The sequence below is a fragment of the Mytilus galloprovincialis genome, chromosome 5, assembly GCF_965363235.1.
Source record: "Mytilus galloprovincialis chromosome 5, xbMytGall1.hap1.1, whole genome shotgun sequence".
Taxonomy (NCBI): domain Eukaryota; kingdom Metazoa; phylum Mollusca; class Bivalvia; order Mytilida; family Mytilidae; genus Mytilus; species Mytilus galloprovincialis.
Window position 1 is genome coordinate 98,227,447 of NC_134842.1, and position 10,783 is coordinate 98,238,229.

The following is a 10,783-nucleotide window of genomic DNA, read 5'->3' on the forward strand; positions in this document are numbered from 1 at the left end:
AGGCAAGACCATGAAGACTAATTTCAGAGCGGCATGCGGACCAAAAAAATACGGAAGCGGTAGTTTTTGTTGTTGTTGAAAACTTGATTTTTCAAAAACAGGAGCAGGAAAATCCAAAGAACTATTAATGAAATTTGTGTGGCCTTACAGTGCAGTTACAAATTTTTTTATTTCCTACAAGTATGAAATATTTTCAACAAAACATTCAGAAAACTAATTTGTTGGTCCATTGAAAACTAATAATTATTGTTCTTACCATTTATCATGTTTATTTCCCATTTTTTTAATTCCCCTATTATTTGATGCTCTTCAGTGGAAATCAGACTGAGGTTCTTAACTAGCTTTTCCATCAGCTGGAATGAATCAGAATACTTTACAGCGTCCCACTCAGTGAAATCACAATGAGCCCATGGATTTCTTATATTTCTTCGTACCTAATGTGATAGAAAATGTATACTTTATGTATAACTTGTATTCAAAGATTTACATAAAGAAGTTGTTGGCAGAATAAACATTTTAAAGAGCACTTATTTTCACAAAAACTGGTCATTACATATTTCTTAACGTGAAATTTCTTGTTGAAAAAAATATGTGTTCTTTCAAATGCTAACTGATCATTGTGTGTAGTGATAGATTCGACAGCTGTACCAGATAACAATTAAATAAAAATAAGTAATGACGTACATAATAATTTTTGAATATCAATGTCCGGTTACCGATCTTCATGATCTTACAATATTTTAAACAGTTGATTTTATTTTTAATTTATTCAATATTTCTCGCCTCACAAATCATGATTGGTTCAAGAAGAATGTGTCCGGTTCAAATTATGCATTGCTTTTGTTTTTATTTGTTTAGTGATTTGAATCAATGTTTTATATAACTTTGTGAATGTAGATTCTGTAGTAATAACAAACACAGATTAATAGCCATTTGAGCATAAAAGCTTATGTTTTACACAACTTTGTAATTGAAGGTTTTCTCGACAAAATGTATTAAATTGTGATTTAGAATTTAAGAACATGTGTTTTACAAGGGAATATCATGACTATGAATCACTGGAATAGAAGACACATTTAAAATGATGAGTTTTTGAGGCAAAAACGGTAAGATACCAGTCTACACAGATATTGTACATACATTTTCAGCATCAGACTTTACCACTGGGGGGAACTTGTCAATGTTGATGATTAATCCCAGCACAGCGGAGGAATCGCAAGTGTCATCAAAGTATATATAGTGTGCCATATGTGTCTGTAAAAATAGCTTGGATAAATCAACAACACTCTTGATTGTGTAGTCGTACTTTGCTTTTTGATTACCAAACGTTGCTTTGTTGTTGTTGACAGATTCATAATTCAGGTAGGCTTTTGTTGGTGGATATTGCTTTAATTGGGAAGGATACGTTTGCGTATCAATCTTATGTTTGAGAGTTAATTCATTATAAAGTACTGTTAAAAATGGAACAACATATTTCCGCAGTATTGGTGTTATTACGCTGTGAAGACATATTCCAAGAATCAGCCATCTTTTCTGGTTATCATCTAAATCTGCTGGATTTGCTGTAAATAAGGATTAAAATATTATTGCATTTTAAAATCTTCAAATGCAGAAATAAATTTATCAAACAGGTCAATGGCGAATTGAATGCACACCAAACTGACTACACTGCCTGCATGCTGAACTATTGCATATCAATAATGAATAAAGCTAATTAATATATACTTCGCATTATCAGTATCAAATATTCAATGACATTACATTTAGGGTGATTATCCATTGCATTTATTTGTTTGTATACTAAGGGCTAATGTGTTGTACATTGTTGAAGTCAGACTAGTTTTAGTTTACTCGACGTTGAAAATGAAACAATAAAAAATAGGATTTTTTTAATTGCAAATAATAGAACAGTCACTATCCACCGGGGTTCATCTGACATTTTTATAAGCTTCTCTATGTTATCATATGACCTATAAAATTAGTGAAATCAAAACCGTCAGCTTAAAAATCCTCCAATAGTACCAATTGTAAAATAAATTGTGCAAGAAATTAAATCCACCAACCTAAGCCTTTGTTTATGTCTAAAACTCTAAACTATAAACGAAACAAAATAAAGATATAATGCAATGGTTAATTGGGCAGTCCTTTTGCGCCAATTACTGTTTTTCAGGGGTATCATTTGCGCCAAATTTTGTTTTCCAAATGTTTCAATTGCGCCAATTTTCGGAACTCATTTGCGCCAATTTACCTGTACACATATCTAACAAAGTAGCATATGTTCAGAAATATTAAAATAGAAGTTTTTGCTGATTATGTTTTAGCCAAAAATGTTAATGACACAGTGCTTTATTCCGACCATCCGTATGGGATGAAACTCTATCTTCCGCAAGACGTACCAGTCATGGAGCAGAAGCATTCCACAGGAATTATTATCAACTGCTTTATGCATTTCATCCTTCACTGTTTTGTCTTTTTGGACAAAAAACGTTCGTCGTTAGTTACTCAAGTTATCTCCCTTACTCCAAGAACATGAAGAAAGGACACACGAAAGAGAAACTACTTTTTGCGGGTCTATCATGAATCCAACAAGCACGCCTGTGCTGTCTTAAAACCTCATAGAAATTATCTCCAGTTTGAAATCAAAGCATTCTGTACATCGTTCTGTGTGCAGCTTGACTTTAAAACACTTTTTTTGTTTTAGACACGTAGGAGAAGGCATTTCGTGTTTATGATATCCACAGAAAGAAAAACCCCTCACATCAAAATTATCAACAAATAAACAAATAAACATCTATGTTTTATTTTTGGCGCAAATGATACCATGTAATTTTAAAACAGGTGGCGCAAACGTAGCATTAGAGAAAAAAAGTTGTGGCGCAAAAGGACGCATTTTTGGCGCAAACGGATCTCTCCCGTTAATTGCAAATGAGCTTAAGCATATGTCTGTCATATTTTTTTTTTTTTATTATTGGTTTTCAGTAGAAAGATTTTTTTACTCGTTTAAGGTGGTATGGGAGTCTAAAATAAAAATGATAGAATTTATTCATACTTTGCCAAAACGTTGTATCTATTGATACATGTTGAAAAATATAATAAAAATGATAGGTCACCGCGCATTTTCTCAAGCTACAGGACGGGACAAAATGACACATTTTGTATGGATTATACAGGAAAAAACACCATTTTGTGATTAGAAACTAAACAAAATGATAGAATTGTTAAATACTTCAGGAAAAGATAGCGTTCAGACACTGCTTTGAGAATATCAAAAGAAAAGATAGGGTCACCGCACGTTTTTTCCGGCTTAAATACAAAATAGGAAAATTCCATACAGAATCCTTCAGAAAATGCGCTTTTTTAGAGTGACCTCCCCTTAAAATGCCAATTTTTAAAAAAGATAAAAACAACCACAAATAATTAACATTTGCAAAAATATCAATATTTAGAAGTTATATTCTTATAAATTGGTACTTTTAAATGAAAATGTACATTAAACATCTGCATTCCTGCATCAAATTTTGCTAACTTGATGGAAAATCTGGACCTTTGATTCTCTGTTTTTTACAATCCAAGATGGAGGAAGACACCCATACCACCTTAAAGTGTTTAAATGTTGCGTTTTCAACTAACCCTTGTATATATATTGGAGTCAGGATATGAAACATGCGCTATTGAATCTGTTATATCCTTTACTTTTAGGCCAGTTAAGTAGATATCTCAATCTTTGAATAAATCAGCTAGAAAGTACTATTTATATATGGAAATGTGATGGTTAAGGCTAATGCCCATATAAGATTCGATTTAAAAGTCTGCCTTATAAAAACCAAGGAACAAGTCCGTGAGGAGAAGAGCAATAGTGTTTCCTTTAGGAATACAGATTGTCTACTTAAAAAAGGTCCTCAAACGTAAAAATTTCAATAAATTTCAGTGTCAATGGGCTTCAGATGATTATAAGCTAAGCTACAGATACCTGTGTTTCGTGGTACTTTTGAAGCTATCCTGTCGATTTCGTCTTGTAATTCCTGTGGTATTGAACGCTTTATGCCTCCTGATGTTGAAGCTTGTTCCTCCATGTTGTGCAGCACCAACGCCTTTAGATATGTCACACCATGGTTAAGTATATCGTCTTTCGTTTCTCTAACTCTGTTTTAAAACAAGTTAGACAGCTATACTTTTATTGTCAATTCATTCTAGAATAACAAAAAGAGACTATAGTTCGTAATTTATCACTACGAAGGCTCTGGTCTGTAATAAAAGTTTACTTTTTAAATATAAAAGGTTTTCTCACGTTTTATTTGAATCGTGCACTGATGATGTTCATTCTTACATATTGTGGACATAAAGACTTTATTCAAGAAGTGTTACTGATCATCGAAAGCAAATACTGACTCCTTGAATTAGTTTTAAAAAGCATATTATATTTTTACATCAATTTGAATTGCAATCATAACACACAAAGTTCCTCTTTTTCAACATTTGTACTTTTTAATCAATTTCAAAAACAAAGTTTAATTAAATCACAAACTCTTTTCAGGAAATGATTGTTAATACCGGGATCAATTTGGAATAAGTATTATATCCATATGTCACAATCTGAACCAGTATCATATATATATGATTGGGACAATTGAAAATAGCATACAGTTTATACTTACATGTACAATTCGATTTAAGTTGAAACTCTAGCACTTAATAAAAATTCTGAATGTTCTGAAAAAAGAAATTGTGAATGTTTTACCAAACTTATTTTTTCTAATAATAATTTGAAGCAGACGGGCGCGTAAGGTTGTCGAAAAACCTTGAGAATAATTTACGATATCCCATAAACAGCTGGTTAATAAATATACAAACATTTACTGTAAAATATATCGCATCAAAATTTAACTTAGAAAATTTCAACTAAAACATAATTTAGATTTTTTCCAGGGATTATAAAATGATCTATAGAAAACAAAATGCATTTAACGTTTATATATCTAGTGGATGCCAAGCCTTACAAAAGAGGGGCGAAAGGTATCAGAGGAACTGTCAAACTCGATAGATTGATTTAAAATGAACTGACAACGCCTCATGTGGCTAAAAATAAAAAGACAAACAGACAAATAATTACACAGGACACAACATAGACAAGAGTGCACACGCTGAAATGTCTCGCCTTCTTTACTAATCATTGATATTATGTTGATAGTCCTAAATATAAAGATTTATTACAACTGTCACATAAACTTAACATTAACCAAGAAAACTAAACATTGACCAATGAACCATGAAAATGAGGTCAAGGTCAGATAAACCATGGCAGACAGGCATGTACAGTTACCAATTCTTCCATACAACAAATATAGTTGGCCTATTGCTTATAGTTTAAGACAAACAGACCAAAACACAAAAACGTAACACTGAGCAATGAACCGTGAAAATGAGGTCAAGGTCAAAGTTAAGACTGACATATAGATCATAAAATATTTCAATACACCAAATATAACCGTGAAAATAAGGTCAAGGTCAGATGACACCTGCCAGCTAGACAAGTACACCTTACAAACATTCCATACACAGTGGCAGATCCAGAAATTTTCATAAGTGGGGGCCCACTGACTGACCTAAGAGGGGGCCCGCTCCAGTCACGCTTCAGTGATTCCCTATATAAGCAACCAAATTTTTTCCCAAAAAGCCTCTGATACACCAAATTTAGTAGACCTATAGCATACAGTATAAGAAAAACAGACCAAAACACAAAAACTATAACCACTGAACCATGAAAATGAGGTCAAGGACAGATGACACCTGCCAGTTGGACATGTACACCTTCCAGTCCTTCCATACACTGAATATACTAGTCTAAGAGTGATTGCTTATAGATATAGTATCTGAGATATGGACTTGACCACCAAAACTTAACCTTGTTCACTGATCCATGAAATGAGGTTGAGGTCAAGTGAAAACTGTCTGACAGGCATAAGGACCTTGCAAGGTACGCACATACCAAATATAGTTATCCTATTACTTATAATAAGAAAGAATTTAAAATTACAAAAAATCATAATTTTTTTTTCAAGTAGTCACTGAACCATGAAAATGAGGTCAAGGACATTGGACATATGACTGACAGACACTTCGTAAAATGAGGCATCTATATATACAAAGTATGAAGCATCCAGGTCTTCTACCTTCTAAAATATAAAGCTTTTAAGAAATGAGCTTACACGCCGGATCACTATCCCTACGTCGAGCTTTCTGCAACTAAAGTCGCAGGCTCAACAAAAAGTAACTTTTAGGCTTAGCGACATGAACCCCACAAAAAACTGGGGCTGATAGAAGGTGCTCCGTAAGGCAGCAACCATTTGATTTTCGGGGAAGGGGGGGGGGGGGGGCTATGTTTTTGTTTTGGAAAAAAATGATTCTGAGAAAAAAAAATAGTTTGTTTCACCCTCAGCTGCCACTATTTGTAATGCTAAAATTGAAAGAAAAAAATTGTTTTCGACTTGTCGCGAAAAAAATAGATTGTTTTTCGCCACAGTCAAAAAACAAAGTTTGTACAGAAAAAAACCCATAGCCCCCCCCCCCCCCCCAGAAAATCAAATGGTTGCTGCCTAAGGGTGAGTAGATCATGTTCAACATGTAGCACCCGTCGTTCTACTTATGGTATTACAAATCTGGTAAATAGTCTAATTCGGAATATCACATTCGTGAAAAGGGAACGGTATTGTAGTTACTTAAAACTTTCCCAACTGGACAGATAAGTCTGTACAAAAAGTAGATTTTGAGGTGGAAATACCGCCATTTTTGTTCGTTATAGTGCCTAACAAGATTTTGTGAGGTAGACGAAATTGACTTTAAAACGATCGTATTGACTTTTGATGTGCAGAAATAGGCAGATCGGACATATTTTGACTTTAGTTACTTATTTCTTAAGTTTGGGATTAATTGTAATCAACATATTCCAATGAGACTGAAAAATGCTTTTTTTTATTATGATAAATAATAATTTTACCTGCCGTAGTCGTGCGTAAAATATATTTCGGTATTTCTCTTACGAAAATGACTTGTTTAATGGAACAAAACGTATTATTTGTAAACTTTCTCTTTACTCTTCACAATAGGCTTTTAAAAAATAACCTTTCCAACTGCATATTCCGAAAATTTTGTGAAAATCGAATAAGTGGCAATTCTTACCTTTCATACCTTAACTTTCATTGATAAAACATAATATTGACTCGTCCAGTGTCCAGTTTGAAGGTCATTTTAGTTACCGGTCACATTCATGCACGTTCTAATTAATCAATAGTCATGTATGAAAAGCATAAACAAGTTTGAAGGTAAACTAATAACAACTTAATCCAATCAAATTGCCTACGATTCAATAACAATGACCAGTCCACATCATAAAAATGTATAGGGGTAAACTGGGTAGGGAGAAAATGTCAGATATATTAAGTTCATTATTTTGCAATAACGAGTAAAAATTTGTTAACCAATAGATTTGTTATAATTTCATAATCATGTCGTTATGTATTGGTATAGTTTTTGGATCTTTCATTAGCGTATTTAAGGCTGTAGAAAGTTTGGCCTTCAAAAGTCAACATAATCATTGACTTTATAAAGAAAATTCGCCTTTTTAAAACATTGAATGTTTCACAAATAATACGCGACAACAAAGCAAAATCATTTCTTAAAACACTGCAAAAAAAATAATTCTGATTGATGCAGTGGTATTGTCATAAATTGCACTGGAGTGAACAGTGGTACATCAAACGTCGAATTCCCTCACACAATGTTATCACACACTATAGTTATTAAGAACCTTAATTAAAACGAGTACTACACTGTATTCATGGTACTGTTTAATTGACCAGAGTCATAATAATGATCCTGAATAATCCTGAATGTATCAGCGGGGTTAATGCCATTTAGAAACAATCCTTCTTTAAAATTTACTTTCGGTTTCAATATGTATATATATACAAGGAATACATTTCCTTTGTATTTACTATGCAAATTGGGCTACCGTTGAAAACAAAAGCGTTTGGTCACAAAGATGAAAGTAAATAGAACATGCTATGGAAGATGTGTCAGTTTAGATAGTATGTTGTCTGATAATTCTATTATTTTAAACGTAAATAAAAAAACATACCTGATAATGGCTGATTGAAATAAGTGTTGTTGTAGCCATCAAAAAATGTATGGAAAGCTTAAAGCGTCAGCATTTATTTCCTGGGTGTAAATGGATTTGTTTTTATAATTTAAAAACCAGTAATTACTTGGCTGAAATTTGTCTGTTAATTTGACTGGATAGCCTTAAGGTATAAAATATAAATAAATTTGTAAGTGAGTGAAACCTGCTCACACTGTTATAAATTTGTAAGTGAGTGAAACCTGCTCACACTGTTATGTTATATCTTTATTATTTGATTTCGATTGTTTGAATTAGACGTAAAATTTTTATGGTTATGATTATAAAAAACATATTCATAGTGCTTCTTGTACTGTACAAAATCATAAAGGGGCGATACAATTTTCTAATGACATTGATAAATATCTTCGAAAAGAAATAGAAAAAAAGGCTTTATTGGGTCCTTTTCATTCGAACCCATTTTCTCACGAAATCATCATTTCACCTCTGAACAGCGTTCCAAAAATGGATACTGCGGAAAGACGTGTTATTTTAGATGTTAGTACTCATGGAGGTGGAGGTGTCAATGGTGGTATAAACAAGGATTTATATTTAGGTGAAGAAGTTCATTTAAAGTATCCAAACGTTGATGCTTTGGTTGAAATCATTAAGAGCAAGGGTCCTGGTTGCCTTTGTTTCAAACGGGATTTGAGTCGTGCTTACCGCCAAATAAATATAGATCCACACGATGTTCATTTAGTAGGTTACCGCTGGAGAGATCATTTGTATTTTTTGACCGTGTGTTATCTATGGGTCTATGTTCAGCAGCGCAAATTTGCCAACGTTTCACCAATGCAGTCGCATATATATATATAGATTAAAGGGTTTTGACATTATTAACTATCTTGACGATTTCGCGGGTGCAGAAACGTCTGAAAACGCCTTTAAAGCTTTTAAGGAGCTTGAAAATTTATTTCTGTCTTGTGGTATAGAGGAATCTACTCATAAGGCCTTCTCACCATCCCATAGAATGGAATTTTTAGGTATTATTTGCGATACAGTCAAGTTAACGTTAGAAATCCCTGACGATAAATTAAAGGATATTCGAAGTATTCTTGGATCATGGGAGGGTAGACAATCAGCAAAACTTAGGGATATCCAGTCATTTATAGGGAAATTGAACTTTTTAGCAACATGTGTGCGTCCTGGAAGGGTCTTCATGTCTCGATTACTTAACTGGCTACGTGAGGTATATGACAGAAAGGGTTACATTTCCATTCCGTCAAACATTAACAAAGATATCGTATGGTGGCAGAAGTTCGTCCCGTTATGTAATGGGATCTCTATGATGTCGTTGGAAGAGTGGTCAAAACCGGATGAAATTTTCTCCTCTGATTCATGTATTACTGGTTGTGGTGGATGGTTCAGCGGTCGATTTTTTAACAGAATCTTTCCAAAGTTTATTTTAGAATATAAGCTTCACATTAATTGTCTGGAGTTATTAGCAATTGTAATTTGTTTAAAACTCTGGGGTCAATTTTTCAAGGGCCGAAAAATACGAATATTGTGTGATAATCAAGTGTCAGTTACAGTGATAAACACAGGAAGATCCCGAAATGAGTACTTACAAATGTGTCTGAGAGAAATATGTTACTTATGTGCACTATCAGAATTCGAGGTACGAGCATGTCATGTGCCCGGAAGTGATAATAGAATCAGTGATTATTTGTCTCGTTGGCATTTGTCTGATTTGCATCGAACTCAATTTTTTTAACTCTGTTTCCTCGAATTTAGAGGAATTTGAAGTTGAGGACAGCCTATTTTCTTTTAGTCACAGTTGGTGATTTATATATACATATATATACATAATTCCTTTATTCAGATGTTCAGTTTAAACAGTTAGAGAAAGATGTTAAAAAGTCTACTAAGTCTGCGTTTGCAGTAGGAACTAAGAAAAATTTAGTTTCACAATGGAGAGCCTTTTTGCTCTTTTGTTTTTATTTTGATGTTGCTCCTATTCCTGTCACTTTTAAAACGATTAACTGTTATGCGCAATTTTTAAGTCGATCATTCAAATCGACTGATTCTATCAGGAATTATATCAATGGTGTTAAAATTATGCATTTTTATTTAGATCTTCCATTTCCCCCTTTAGATAATTTTGAATTTAAGTTGTTAATGGCGGGAATTTCTAGAGTCACACAACACTGTCCTAGACAAGCTAGGCCTATTACTCCCGATTTGCTAAAAGAGATGCTTAAATTTTTAGACCTTGATAATTGTACAGATATTGTGTATTGGTGTTTATTTTTATTCGCCTTTTTTCTTATGTTTCGTAAGTCTAATTTAGTGCCAGATTCTGTAGATTCTTTTGATTGTAAAAGGCAACTTACTAGAGGCAAAGTTTTTATGCATGAAAGAGTAGCTATTGTGGTGTTTGAATGGACTAAAACTATACAATGTGGTGAACGAATTTTAAAAATACCTTTGGTCAAAATAGATGATTCTATTTTATGTCCCGTTACTGCATACAATAGAATGTGCCGCATGATTCCTGCTCCTGAAGAATCTCCTGCTTTTGTTATCAAGAGAAATGCTAGTCTTAAAACAGTAACTTACAAACAGTTTCAATCTAAACTTAAGCGTATCATTTCATCGACTGGACGAGAT

General features: G+C 33.3%; 1 long non-coding RNA gene across 1 annotated transcript; it reads right to left on the reverse strand.

Annotated features, from left to right (window-relative positions):
- Window positions 1-256: 256 nt before the first annotated feature.
- On the reverse strand, window positions 257-8,190 carry LOC143076853 (uncharacterized). Its single transcript, XR_012978808.1, has 5 exons — window positions 8,135-8,190; window positions 4,656-4,710; window positions 3,971-4,143; window positions 1,141-1,562; window positions 257-434 (listed from the first exon to the last, which is right to left on the reverse strand). It is a non-coding gene; the product is annotated as an uncharacterized LOC143076853 (long non-coding RNA).
- Between the last annotated feature and the right edge of the window lie 2,593 nt (window positions 8,191-10,783).